Genomic DNA, 15,095 nt, shown 5'->3' with positions numbered 1-15,095 from the left:
AGGTGGCAGAAATACAAGATCTATCACTTTTACAGAAGAGAATTTGATAGTAGCTAGCAAGACTTTATATGCATCTATTCTTCCACCTAGTAAAAGCATTGTTAGGAATTTGTTACAAACACACATGGGTAAAACTACAAAATTACATATGCATATAATTCATTGTTTTAATTTACAATGGAAGACTAAAAATAACAAAAGTGTCCATTAATCCAAGACTAACTGAATGATCTATGGTATATATACACAGTTGTAAAAGGAACATAGATCTATAAATATTTATATGAAGAGAGCATATAACATTAAGATTTTGAAAACAAGAAATATGCAGATCAATTTATATAGTATGCTACCTTTCTGTAAGAAATAAGGGAGAGGAACAGTAAATAAATATAATATCTTATATTTGTGGAAGGATAACACAATCTAATTAAATCTAAAGAAACAATAGAGAGAGAATGCTAAATTATCAAACAGGTCAGTTTCAGATGGCATGATAAGGAAAGTCCCCTTCGCTTGTCACTCTAAAAATGACATCAGGGAAGCCAGAGACCCGTCTGGCTCTGCCCTCCTGGCTCTCGGCTCCCACTCCGCCACGACTCCCAAAGGTGGCTCCAAGTCGTTGTCTGAGGAGGACCTGCTCCTGCAGGATTTCAGCCTCAATCTCCGCCAAGTTATCCATGCTCTTCTTTGGGAACGCCTTCCTCATGCCGGTCATCCCCATCTGATTATATTGGCGTATATGGCATATGGATCTTATTCAGTCTGCTGTTCTCTGCAGTGTGATGACCCTAGTAAGCACATATTTGGTAGTCTTTGCATACAAGAATGTAAAATTTGTTCTCAAGCACAAAGTAGCACAGAAGAGGAAGAGAGGATGCTGTTTCCAAAGAAGTGACTCGAAAACTTTCTGAAGTTGATAATAGAAATATGTTTCAGAAGGAGAAAGATAAAAGAATCTTGTGGAAGAAGAAAGAAAGAAGTTGCTGATTATGAAGCTATGACATTTTCCATCTTCTATAACTTTCTCCCTGGTCTTGGTCTTTGTGGTTTCCTTCTTTATATTGAAGAAATTCAATCCCACAGTGAACTACATTTTGTCCATACGTGCTTCATCAGGACTCATCATCCTCCTGTCTACCGGCTCCAAGTAGACAGACCATTAGACTATGGCAGCTCCACCCTGGCTTACATCAATGGGTGGCCTATGGTGTATAGGCAGGCAGCAGGTTGGTCAGGGTGGGAGACATACAAGATGTTTTTATAGTCTGGAGTTTGAGGATTTAAAAACATCAGCAGAATGTAATTCAGCATTTGTTGAAATTAAATGACAGATAGTTGAACTTAAATGAATTGAAAGGGGAAAAAAGACATCAGAGAGCAATTTCTTCAAATATGATGAATTTATTCTGGAGTGAGCAAGAAGGATTATACTCTGGGATGCACAGCTATGGCAAGCCACAGGTGCGCTAAGAGCCCAGGTGCACAACTCTAACCTTTACAAGAAAAGTAAGTTTGTAATGACTAATCTACTTTTTCCCTATATCCGCTTTTTTCAGCTCTTTTCTTCTACAAAGCTAGCCTCCTCTGCTCAGCTCATCAGAACACTTATTCTATCTTATAGAATAAGGTGTTGCCTGATTCTAGAATTGCAAATGAAGCCAATTAAGATCTTTAAACTAAATTTGTTGTAATTTTGTCTTTTTGATAATATTCATAACTGTTTGCCTGAGACCTGAATGTCAGTTTGATTTTATAATCCTTGTCTAACACGTTTTTCCTTGAGTTTGTTAAATATGTTCCACTGTCTTCCAACTTAAAGTATTGCTGTCAAAAACTAAGGGCAGTCTCATTTTCTTTCTAGCTTGAACTTTTCCCTAGATTTCCACTGAACTTTTTTTTTCCCTTTAAAGACTAATGGTTTTAGTAGATGATGTCTTAGTGGTAATTTTAATTTTATTTTTCTAATTGTCTAGTTTGATGTGTAAGTCTACTTTTATTTTAGGAAACTATTTTTTAAAATTATGGTTTTGATATCTCTTCGTTTGCTCCATTGTTTTATTTTTCTGCCAAACTAATAGAGTGATTTCTATATATTGTGATCTATGTATATTGCATATCTTTACCTCAGATATTTTTCTTGAATAAGTACTCTCTCTGTCTTTCTCCCTCTCTCCATTTTTGTTGAATTTTATTTATTTATTCCATGCTAACATTTGTTTCTCCAATGACTTTATCTGTAGTAGCTAATTATTAGAGTGTTTCCTCTGTCTTAGTCTTTATATCTGAAATACCTTTTTCTTTTACTTTTAATTCTCTCTTTCACTCTGTCAGTTTTATTTTTAAATCTTCATTTTGTCCACATATCTCATTTTTGTATTTAAAAAAATTTTTATTTTTAATAGTTTTTCATAGCTTATATTGTTTTTGAACTTTCTTTAGCTCTTTTTGATATGTTAGGTGACAATTTATATCTCTTTTGTGGGCATATATTTCTAGAATTATTTCATTGTCTGGAAGAATGATTTTATGTTCATACTTTTCTTTTTTCCCCATAACTTTATATAAGAACCATCATAATTTTTCTCTTTCTTTCTTTCTTTCTTTCTTTCTTTCTTTCTTTCTTTCTTTCTTTCATTCTTTCTTGCTTTCTTTCTTGCTTTTTTTCTTTCTCTCTCTCTCTCTCTCTCTCTCATCAGAATTTCACTCTGTCACCTGGAGTGCAGTGGCACGCTCACCACCACCACCACAACCTTGGCCTGCTGGACTCAAGCGATCCTTCTGCCTCAGCCTTCCTAGTAGCTGGAACTACAGGTGTGCGCCACCATGCCCAGCTAATTTTTTTATTTATTGAAGAGATGCGATCTCATCATGTTGCCCAGGTTGGTCTCAAACTTTTAGGCTCAGGCAATCCTCTCGCCTCCAACTCCCAAAGTGCTGAGATTATAAGAGTGAGCCACTGTGCCCAGCTGACAATTTTTTTTATTACTCATTTTTGATTGGCATGGTTTTCCTTTAATTTTATTGGATGGCTCCTATGTATGAGCAAGGGAGTGAGCTAAGACAGTTTTCTTAGTTTTATTTCTCCAGAAATAATCCTTCTGTTGTTATATGAGTGTTTATTGTTCTGATATTTGCTTGCTATCTTCTCCAACTCCTCACATTTATCTGAATCATAAATTTACCAGTGGTGTACCTGTCCTCATCAACTTAGATTATATTCTTAGTATTTTTTACTCGTTGTGGATTTTTGTCATAGAAAGTTGGTTCATTTCAAGAGTTCATAGAGCTCAGACTATCTTCCTAGTGTATCAGACCATTATGTGGTCTTTTTGCATTTACTTGTGAATTGGAGCCTGGAGAGCCCTTTCCTTTTAGCTGCTGTCTTTAGATAAATTTGTTGAACTTCTACCCCTAGGTGGAGTCTCCCCTTTAGCAGGTGAATTTTGTTACTAATTTCTGGATTTCCAGCTCTTAGGACCATCAGAAGTCCATTTTCTTTCTCTTAATTTCCTCTCTTATAATTGTTATACTATGCAGGCTTTGTTGTTTGTAGTGTATAGTTCCCACTCATATTTAAGAGTTTGTGGGAATATTTCATCACCTCATTTCATTGAGGATATTGCTGATGAGTCTTTGTTTTTCTATCTGAATTGTTCTGTCTTTGTAATGGAGTGAGTCCGAAAGATTCAACAAGTATATTATGGCAGTTACCATCTTGCTGAAAATCTCCTATTATTTTATATTTAACTAAAGTATTATTTTTTCTTAATTGACATGTCAAAGCATATGTTTTTAAAAGGCAGAATCATTTTCTATTGTCTTTTTTTGAGTTGGAGTCTCACTCTGTCACCCAGGCTGAAGTGCAGTGGCACATGTATGGCCACTGCAGCCTCAACTTGCTGGACTCAGGTGATCGTTCCACCTCAGCCTTCCAAGTAGGTGGAACCACAGGCATGGGCCACCATGCCCAGCTGATTTTTTAATTTATTATAGAGACAAACTCTTGTCATGTTGCTCAGGCTGGTCTCGAAACCCTGAGCTCACGCAATTCTCTTGCCTCTGCCTCCCAAAGTGCTGGGATTATAGGCATGAGCCTGGCCTCTACTGTCTTAAGGAGGACAATCATGTCACTTTTTCCAAGTATCACAGAAGAAATCTGCTTGTCTTCCAGAGGTGGTTTCTATGGTCTTTCCTCCTCAAATCTCCTGCTCTGAGCTCCTCTCCTGCTTGATTCAACCAGATCTCTGAAACCAGCTCGCAAGCTCATTGCAGTTACTTAAACCAGACATAGCATCCCACCTTCAGGCCTCCACATGTGCTATTTTCTCTGCTGGTAACACACTTCATTCTCCTGCTATGTAATTACTTCCCTCATATTCTTTAGTATTAGATAAATGATATCAGGAAAACTTCTCTCAGCAAAAATATAAATTTCCTAAGCATAGGAACTTAGTCTGTCTTGTTTATTGTTTTCCCAGACATAGAAAAACCTGGCACATTATAAGCCTTTTTTGAAATACTAATGCTTCCATAACTCCCTGTATTTCAACTATCATAGAATTTGTTACTTTTAATTTTAGTATTTATTTAGTGCCTACATTTCCTTGTAGACTTCCATGAGTGCAGTGATTATGGCTATCCTATTCACCATTGTATCCTCAGCACCTATCACCGTAGGTGTTAATGAATGGATAAACACCAAAAAAACTATGTGTGCTCAAGCTGCCTGTTTAGCGTACTATCATTCCCCTTTATATATTATTATACCATACCTCTTTACAATACTGAAATGCAATTATTTGTTTACATATCTGTCTTCCTGAGATGGTGGGCTTCTAATCCTTCACATCTACTACACAGTTTGATTTTCTAACTTGTTACTAAATAAGGAAATAAATACATCTTTTAAAATAAACAAAACCTTATGGTTATATTAAGAATATTGGCCGGGCTTGGTGGCTCAGCCTGTAATCCCAGCACTTTGGGAGCCCGAGATGAGTGGATTGCCTAAGCCCGTGGGTTTGAGACCAGCCCCGGCAATTTGTCGAGACCTCATCTCTACAATAAATAAAAAATCAGCTGGGCATGGTAGCATGCATCTGTAGTTCCAGCTACTCGGAAGGCTGAGGAGGAAGGATCTCCTGAGCCCAGCAGGTCGACACTGGGATGGCCGTGAGCGTGCCACTGCACTCTCGCCTGGGCAAAAGAGTGAGACTTCAACTCAAAAAAAAAAAAGAATATCAAGTTGATTCCCTCTGAGATGCTTCACATAGGTGACATAGGTGGAAAAAGGAAAGCTATTTTGACAGATGTATATACACTAAAGATATTAGAGAGATAATTTAATAGTTTAGTCCTATAGTGGATGGGTGCAATTTCTTTTCTTGCAAATATGAAATAATGGACTTTAATCTTTGAACTTGGTTTTTATCTTTAAAGCTGAAAAATGAGGTTTTATTTTTTCCAATTTATACTTTTGAATTATTTCTTACAAATTGCAAAAAGATTTTCATGCAACAGACAATACAATGACATATACAATACATAGTAAGTAGTTGTAGCTCTGTCTCTCATTCTTCCGGCCTCCTGGTAGTATGGTGCGTTCTGGCCTTCTTGTGTTTGGGAGAACCCATGTGACTAGTTCTGGCAATAAGTTATGAATGAAAGAATGCTTACCACTTTTATTCTGCAGATATTTAATTGCTAGTATGAAACACTCTAGTGTTCTCTTTTGTTTTGCAATGGGGATCAGCAAAGTTTCCAATAAAACTGCTCCATTACAGTGATCTCAGAATGAGAATGCTGAAGAACAAGGACACCAGCCAGCACTCAGCAAACATGTAGCATGAGCAAAAAAGAAATCTTTGTGATTTTTAAGTCACAGAGACGTTGAGTTAATTTATTATCTCAGCACAACCTAATCTTTCCTAATTGATACAAAAATTGGAACCATTAGAAACATGAAAACAAATAACAGTTGCATAATAAGTAGGTAGACCACTGTAACATCAAATATAGGTAGAAGAGAATATATGTATTTGAGCACATTTAATTTTTGACCTTCTTAGATGCCAAGGCAAAAGGTTAACTTGCTAAGTCATTTAACTTTCAATATATAATATTGAAAAGCATACTGGTTGATTTCTATCAAAAACTTTTCCCACCTCTACTCAAAATTTAGTATTTACATTGCAGTAGAAAACACTCTGAAGGAACGAATATTCCATAAGAATTTCAAAAAACAAATATCTACCTTTAGTCATAGAACAGACTATCAAGCATGGAAAAAAACAGTACATATTTGCGATTTCTACTTATCAAGTGCATGGGCTCTGAGACCACTTTTGTTTTATCTCTACTAGATGTAGATGTAACAACTTTCTGGCTGTGTGACCTAGTAAATAGACACGAGATATTTTGTAGGTTAACTTTAAGAATAGAAAAAAAATCATCAAATATGTAGCACATAATGAATACTAAGTAAATAGTAGTTCATAATACTATTATACTTTATCTGCATAAATATAAATAAAATACATGCATGGTACTTTGTAAAAGGTAATTGCAGCCATTGACTTATAAGGTTTATTCAAATTCTTAGCATGACTTTCCAGCTTTTAGTTACTCATTCTATACCTTATCACCCGTCACTTTTCTTCAGAAACCCTCCAGTATCAGACAGATGAGTATCTTTGGTCTTTCCAGAACTTTCTTTATGGCATCTTTACCAAAGCCTTTCCTTGTTTCCTTTTTTGGGAAGAAGGGACAACAAAAATGTTTTAATCCTTTAAGGCTTTTTTTTGAATTTTGCTATAGTGTATTACTGATTCTACGAAAGCCAGCATTGTGTTATCTGTTTTACATATGATTTCCCAAATACTATTAAATTGTAAAAATAATAATTTATATTTTGTTATATGCCTTTAGTCTTCAAAAATGTTTTTAGTCTCCAAGGAAATAAATAAATTGGTCCCATTGGGAACTGAACTTTAGTTCTGCAATTTAACAAACAGAATAATTCTCTAATGCAGTATTCCCCAGCTTAAGTGTGAATTTTAATCACCTAGGGATCTAGGTAAAATAAAGTTTCTTGAGACATTTCCCCAGAGGTTTTAATTCTTGTTTGGTTAAGGGCCCAGGCATGTGCATTTTTAACATGCACGTCAAGTGTTTGAAAGCAAGTGAATATCATTTGCAAAACTCTAGCTTAAAATATAATATTACACACAGAGCTGAACTGAAAGTAAGGTCCACCTATGCCATCAACACTTTTATACCTATTCATTTACCCTCTTATCACCAAAGGAAATGGAGGAGCTAGCATTATTGGAAGTCTACTATATCCCAAGTATTTCCAGATACAATCTCACTTAATTAACCCAACAATTCTGTCAAATTTATATTATCATCCACTCTTTGAAAATGAGAAAACAAACAAAGAAAAGAAAATGAGAAAAAAGAAAAGAAAATGAGAAAACAAGTTCAATGATGTTTACTGTAATATAGTAAGGACCAAGTTCAACTTCAAACCCAGGTCTGTATGACTCTGGAACTCATGCTTGTCTCATGACACCTGACTTGCATTTGATTAGAGTCAAGGATGAATTTTTGGTCACAGAGCTAAACAAAATTAAGTGACAGATTGGTCTCAAATTTTAGCCCTGTGGGGTTAGGAAGTCTGTGCTAACTTTCTCTTTTGGGCTAGGAGAAGATACCATCCCAGTAAATAGTAGTGTAACTCATTTTAGTCTTGGAAATGTAAAATATGAAATAAAACCTCAAATATCTATGTAAGAGGTTCTCCATGAAGAATAAACAAGCTATATGAACAAACTGACTTAATCTTCTCTATCTCTTAGATTATGTCTCTATGCTTCTGCTTTGAATCTGCTCTCTCCGGCCTCTGATATTTTAGATTTAAAGGTAGAAAGAAGGGAGAGTATATGACAAAGCTCTGAACAACAACTTAGCCATGACAGCTTCTAATAACTTCTGAAGGCCAGCCTGGAAGGAAGCTTTGTGAATGCGAAGAAGAGTTAAAAGTATTGTCAGATAGTTAAACAAAGATTTGCCCTTTAAGTCATTTTTTAAATTGCTTCTTCTGTTCTACCTTGTCTTGAGGAGTATTATACTCTGAGATACTCCTTCATGTGATGCAGATGAATTGAAGTTGTGACAGCCTGTGTAAGAAATAACAGGAGGATCTTCATTAGATTAGCACTGTGTTTAAGACAGTTGAAAAAGACATGAATCTCATTCTAAAGAAGTTTTAAAAAAAATTTTTATTATAAAGATGTGGGATACATTTCAGGGTTAGGTATATAAACATTGATCATGCAGGTACCCTTGTTGACGAGGTATGCCCCTCCTTCCCCTAGCAGTTTCTCTCAACTGCCAATCCCACCCACCCCCACACCCCGACTGTTTCCCACTACTGCCAATCGCTTTCTTATAGCATTAAAGAAGTTTTAATATGATTAAAGAGAAACAAAAACAAATAAGCACATATCTCAAACACTATAAACATTAAGAAAACCAATGTTTAAGCATGATATTTTCGAAACATTCACTTAGTGTTTAAATTCTGAAAATGTGTGAACCTTGTAAACTTTGGACAAATTACTTACTTCTTTAAACTTCAGATACCTAAACCATAAAATGAGGACAACAATAATGCCTCCCTCAAGGAGTCGCTAGAAACATTACATGAGATAATTTATGTAACATGTCTACAATGTATTCAGCTATTATTATCATTATTATTAACACAATATTTGTTTGTTCTCTGAAAATTGGTGGGGTAAATCCTGCTCTCCCTTGCTATTAAGATGGGATTAATGAGTAGAAAAGCTGATGCAATCTATGATCATAAACAAAATGGTAAATAAAAGATTGATGCTGTTTCTCCAGGGAGACTCATTCACCAGTGAAAGTCTCTTAGGAATCTTTGGCACACTAGGTGGGATCTGGTTTATTTACCTTTGAATCAGACTTGGAACAAGGAAAGAATATTCTCTGCCTCCAGAATTACATTCACTCTATCTGCCATATAAAGACTTTTGAACCCTGTTCTGGTCATACCTGCTTCCCTCACTCAGGACTTTTGGAATCTGACCTTTCTGCAAGTTTTCTTCTAACTAGGCTTCTATCTGATAATGCCTCCTTATTACAGGTTCACATGAAAAGAGGTATGTTCTGGTAATGTCTCTTTCCACTCAAGACAATCCTAGATTGTCTTGGATTTTATTCTGTTTTATTTTTGTTTTGAGAAAGAAAATGAGAGTTCTGAGTTCTGCACAAGATCAACTAGGGTAAGATGCCCCAATGAATTACAAGAATTTTCATTAGTTCAAAACCAATGACTGCCATTTGTTCATCTGAATCTTAAAACTATGTCCAAACAATCGTGTTAGCTAAAAGAAAAAAAGAAAAAAAAAAAAGAAATGAGAGAACAAGTCAAGTCACTAAATAGTAATTCTCTAAAAGCCAACACTCTGAAGATCAATTTGAGGATCAAACAATATAAAAAATGACCAATATTTTTTAAAATTTTGCGGGAAAATATCTTGTGTTGCTTTTTCCTCTGCCATTTTACATGTGAATGCACTGTCTTCCTGTCATATATAGCTTATTGTCTTTTCTCTTTTGGAGATATATTCCCTTGCGACTGCTTCTGCCTTTATAGCTGTCCTTGTCCCTGTCTTTTATGGTTGAACAGCCGCAACAAACCACACTATCCCATGAATTAAGGTAGTTGTATAACATTTTGCAGATGAGTAGCTGGCCAAATTTATCTTGAAATGTCTAGAAGAGGCAGGAATCCATCCTCTGATGAATAAACCCACAAGCTAATTTTTACATGCCAAACCTAAAATTTACCTTTTTTTAGGAGTTTTTTTTTGGGCTAAAACATCTATTTCAATCAATCTTCATATGTATGTACCACTTTCTGTTAGTTGCATCTCTATCTTCCCAGCATCTCAGATTAAAACTTCAAAGTTTCTTTTAACTTCTTTGTCTTACATTTATGCCTTGCTCTAGATTTCCATTACCAAATTCTAGCTGGTGCTCTCCACCTCTCTCTAGCAGCCTTCCAGATGACCCCCAACTACCAGGCTCTTCTTCTTTAAACCCCATCACATTGCCATAACAAGTGCTCTAAAGTGTTGCTCTAATCACTTCACACCCCTCCTGAAAAATCTTTTTGGTCAGACTTTGTAACCTAGTATTCAAGAGTTTTCATATTCTGGACCCAAGTTATTTTTACAACCTGGATTTTCACTATACCACTTTATGCACATTATGCTGCAATAATTAATGATATGTGTTTTCATCCTTTCAAACAATGCATATTTCTGTAATGACCTTCACCATCATTTCTAATATTAAGATACTTTCTACTCCTCCTTACTTTTTAATTTTATTTATTTGTTTATTGTTTATTGAGTTGGAGTCTCACTCTGTCGCCCAGGCTCATGACCACCCCAGCGTCGACCTGCTGGGCTCCAGCGATCCTTCCGCCTCAGCTTTCCAGGTAGCCAGAACTACTGGCATGGGCTACCATGCCCAGCTAATTTTTTAGTTATTGTAGAGACGAGGTCTTACCATATTGCCCAGGCTGGTAAACCCATGGGCTCAGGCAATTCACTCACTTTGGCCTCCCAAAGTGCTGGGATGATAGGCTGAGCCACTGAGCTCAGCCTATTTTTAAAATTTTTAAAATTAAAGACATTTAATTAAAGGTTTAAAAAACTAAATAATACCATGAGCTTGTAATGGAAACAGCAGTTTTCTTCCTTGTCACTTCTCATTCTCAATTCCTGTTCTCTTGAGACAACAAATTCTTAAAATTGGAGTGTTTCCTAATAACAAGATTTACTGTATTTGAATTTCTCAGTTTTAAATATTATTTATTTATTATTCACTGTAAGAAAATGAGAATTCTTAGCTTTTTATAATAAAGAGTGTAAGATAGATGGCAAAAGAGGGGGCATATGCCTCACCCTCCAAATACTCATATATCACCCTTTGGGACTAGATCAGCATTGAAGGTTTACACTTTCATGACGCATAAACATTAGTTGCAGGGGAATCGTGCAATGATCTATATTTACCTAAATGTCTTCTCTCAGTCCTGTCATACTTGGTGTGACAAATGGTACCAATTCCATTTTTACTTTTTCCTGGAAGACATGGTTCCTGGTGCTTGTTCAATCCTGGTTGTTCTCTAGCAGTCTCCTGAGCCCTCCTTTAACCATTGACATAGAAATTTCCTTTATCTTTTGTGGGTTTTCTGTTTCCTGTATGTCTCCCTCATTTTGTGACCCATCCCTTCCAATACCTTCCTAAGAAATGATGCCTGGGAAATAAAAATTTTGTCTTAAAATGTCGTTTTTTTTGAGTTGGAGTCTCACTCTGTCGCCCAGAGTGGAGAGCAGTGGCACACTCCCGGCCACCGCAGCCTCGACCCGCTGGGCTCCGGCCATCCTTCTGCCTCAGCCTTCCAAGTAGCTGAAACTACAGGCGCGCACTACTACACCCGGCTAATTTTTTGATTTATGGTCTTGCCAAATTGCCCAGTTGGGTTCTTGAGCCCACGGGCTCAGGCAATCCACTTACCTCGGCCTCCCAAAGCACGGGATTGTAGGCTGAGCCACCGAGCCCAGCCCTTAAAATGTCTTATTGTAACTTGATTGATTGGTCACAGGTAGAATTCTAGGTTGGAATTCATTTTTCTTCAGTTTTTCAATCATCCCTTACTTTCTCACGTCCATAGTCCAGTACCATTCTGACTTACATTATATATACATATATGTATACACATTTTAAGAGATCTTATCTATGTATTACTTTTCAAGGTTGAATTAAATTACAGTAGCAATGTATAGTGTGACGTTTGCTCAACGGTGCATCTGCCATTTTCTTTGACTGTCCTGCCTCTCACGTGGTGATGCTAGCATTCATTTGATTAACATCATCTTTTGAGTGAACGTCATACTTAAAATGTGTATGCATTTTTTTTGGCACCATATATATGTGTTTTTAGTCCCCTTACAAAAAAGCAATCTGCTACCTTTCCCCAGGATATGGGTGGTGTTGAAGAAGTTGGGCATCTGGGGCCCTACCTGTTTTTATACAGTGTTTCAGGTAATGCTACATGCATTACCTTCAGTAGTCTGGTTTCTCCAATTCCTATGATTTCTGGGTTTCTTTCATATGAATGTATGTGCTTGTTGACTCCCTATATTGCTGTCTAAGGTTTCTGCTTTCTCAGGTCTTCTAAGACAATTACCACTCAACTATCTGTTTTCTAGCTTCTAAAATGTTGTTGATATTGTTTTTCTGCTGTCATCTCCTTTCTCATTCTCTTTTTATTTATGAGTTTATACCTTTTTTTATTCTTATATGTCATTTTGTAGGTAGAGACAAATGCATATGTTTATATGCCCTGTTTAACCTGGAATCCCTAACTAATCTTCAGGATCTAGTTCAATAGCACTCACCTTCATGATACTACCATGCTCTGGATTCCTACTTATAAGTAATGTTTTCCATCTCCAAATTCTCTTTGTCTTTTACCTATACATCTGGGATGACACTTAGCACCTTCTTAGTTATTGTCAGTTACTTATGCACAGATAGAGAGGTTCTGGTGTATAGTTTTATTGGAAGGGAGAATGCATCCAGTTGGTTTCCCTGCCCATAAAACAGTGCCCTGTGCTTGGTAGCCATATAAGTAATATTATTTCAATGAGTGAGTATATAAATAAATGACTGGATAATCAACCAATATATTCTCTGAATTTAAACATTAAGACTACATTCTATATCTTGAAATTGTAGGTATGTTAATTTTATTTTAGTACTCAGAATTCACTCCTGCATTTGGTCTCCAAATCTCTGCCCCAAACTAGCTAAATCTTACAATGTTCCTTATGTATTATCCTTTTTCTCAGGTTTGTCTTTTAATTGGCCCAGGAAGAAGAGCCTGTTGGAATCTAGCCATTTAATTGATAGGTATATAGAGGACCATAAGGAGAAACAGCTTCCTTTTGACCTGTGTCCCTCTCAGTAAGTAGGCATAGCTTTAAAAAAACAAACAAACAAAAACTTTGTTTTTTAAAGAATTTTAGTTTCATAGCAAAATTGAGTAAATGGCACAAAGACTTCTCATAATCTCCTGACCCCACACATACATAGCCCCCTCCCCCATATCAACATTCCCCACCAGAGCAGTACATTTGTTACAACTAATGAACCTATATTGATATGTTATTATCACTCAAAGTCCATAGTTTACACTGGGGTTCGCTCTTGGCGTTATACATTCTATAAGCTTAGAGAAATGTATAAAGACGTGTGTCTACCATTATTGTATCAGAAAGCAGAAATAAAGAGAAGCATGATTACCAAGATCCCATGCCAGGAAGAGACTATATAGGGCACATCCTTTGGCACTGTCACTATGGGGCATTAATCAGGAAGGCAGCTGCTCTGAATTTCTGACAGTTTTTTCCTCCCTCTTCATTCCTTTGCATCATTTCTACTCAGATTCAAATCCTAGGTTTGATTGACAAAACCTAGATTGACAAAACCTAGATCACATATTCCCTTTGCTGCCAGGTATCTGAGAGAACACACTGCCCACCAGTCATTGGCTTCTTTAGTAAGACATAAGAGTCACAACAACTAATGTCCACTAACTTATAACACAGGGCTTTGTATTGGAAAAAAATGTGCAATGACTTTCTTTACTGAAAGAGCTTTCTATATGTTACTTTATAATGTTAGTTCTAATAATTATTGTATTCATTATTATTGTTATGATTTCTATAGAAAGTGTGTCCTATTCTCTCCTCCTTAAAAGTATATTTTTTCCTAGTGTCTTCAGGACTTCTGCCAACTCAGAATTTTCTTTAATCAGTCCTATCTTCTTTGATTTTAGCAGGTCCCTTCTATCAAAATTCAATGAAGCACATGAATGAAAGTTTCCCAGAAGAATTTATTCTCATGGGCTTTACCAAATATCCTTGGCTGGATCTTCCTCTCTTCTTTGTTCTCCTGATCTCTTACATGTTCACACTGTTAGGAAACATTGCTATTATTCTGGTTTCTCAACTGGATAACCAACTTCAAAGTCCTATGTATTTCTTTCTCACCAGCCTTTCCTTCTTGGATCTCTGTTTCACTACCACAACCGTACCTCAAATGTTGTTCAATTTAGGGGGACCCAACAAGAACATCACTTACATAGGCTGTATGGCTCAGGCCTATGTGTTTCACTGGCTAGGCTGCACTGAATGTGTTCTGCTTGGCATCATGGCCTTAGACCGTTATGTGGCTGTGTGTAAGCCTCTGAGGTACTCTGTAATCATGGACCCTAAGCTCTGCCTGAAGCTGTCCAACACTGCCTGGCTCATTGGTCTGGCTAATTCATTGCTGCAGTCCACACTCACAGTCCAGCTGCCCCTGTGTGGGAACCAGGTACTGAACAACTTCTTTTGTGAGCTTCCTGGTATTATTAAGATGGCTTGTGTGGACACCACAGTCAATGAAATTACTTTAACAGTGGTGGCCACATTCCTGATAATGGGTCCCCTCTCCATGATTCTTGTCTCTTATAGTTACATTGCCCAAGCTGTATTTCGAATTCCTTCTGCTGATGGGAGACTTAAGGCCTTCAACACTTGCTCATCACACTTACTGGTGGTGTCTTTATTTTATGGGCCTGGCATCTACATCTACATGCACCCCTTAGAAGATGGGCCTCAAGACCTTACCAAAGTTCTGACCCTCTTCTACTGTGTTATCACTCCTTTGGCCAACCCATTCATCTACAGTCTGAGGAATAAGGATGTTAAAGGAGCTTTGAGGAGGCTTCTGAGAAGAGCCATCTTATCCAAGAGAATATGAAGAACTGATGCTTAATTTAATTTAATTTATTTTTTTTTGAGTTGAAGTCTCACTCTGTCGCCCAGACTGGAGTGCAGTGGCCGCTCCCGGCCACCGCAGCCTCGACCTGCTGGGCTCTGGCGATCCTTCCGCCTCAGCCTTCCGAGTAGCTGGAATTATAGGCGCGCGCTACTACGCTC

General features: G+C 36.9%; 1 pseudogene; it reads left to right on the top strand.

Annotated features, from left to right (window-relative positions):
• The first annotated feature begins 493 nt into the window (after positions 1-493).
• On the top strand, positions 494-1,154 carry LOC103266141 (annotated as a pseudogene).
• The last annotated feature ends 13,941 nt before the right edge of the window (positions 1,155-15,095 follow it).

The sequence above is a fragment of the Carlito syrichta genome, unplaced genomic scaffold, assembly GCF_000164805.1.
Source record: "Carlito syrichta isolate Samal-C Ts95f unplaced genomic scaffold, Tarsius_syrichta-2.0.1 Scaffold307028, whole genome shotgun sequence".
In the NCBI taxonomy this organism is placed as follows: Eukaryota; Metazoa; Chordata; class Mammalia; order Primates; family Tarsiidae; genus Carlito; species Carlito syrichta.
This window is presented reverse-complemented; position numbering and strand designations above follow the sequence as displayed.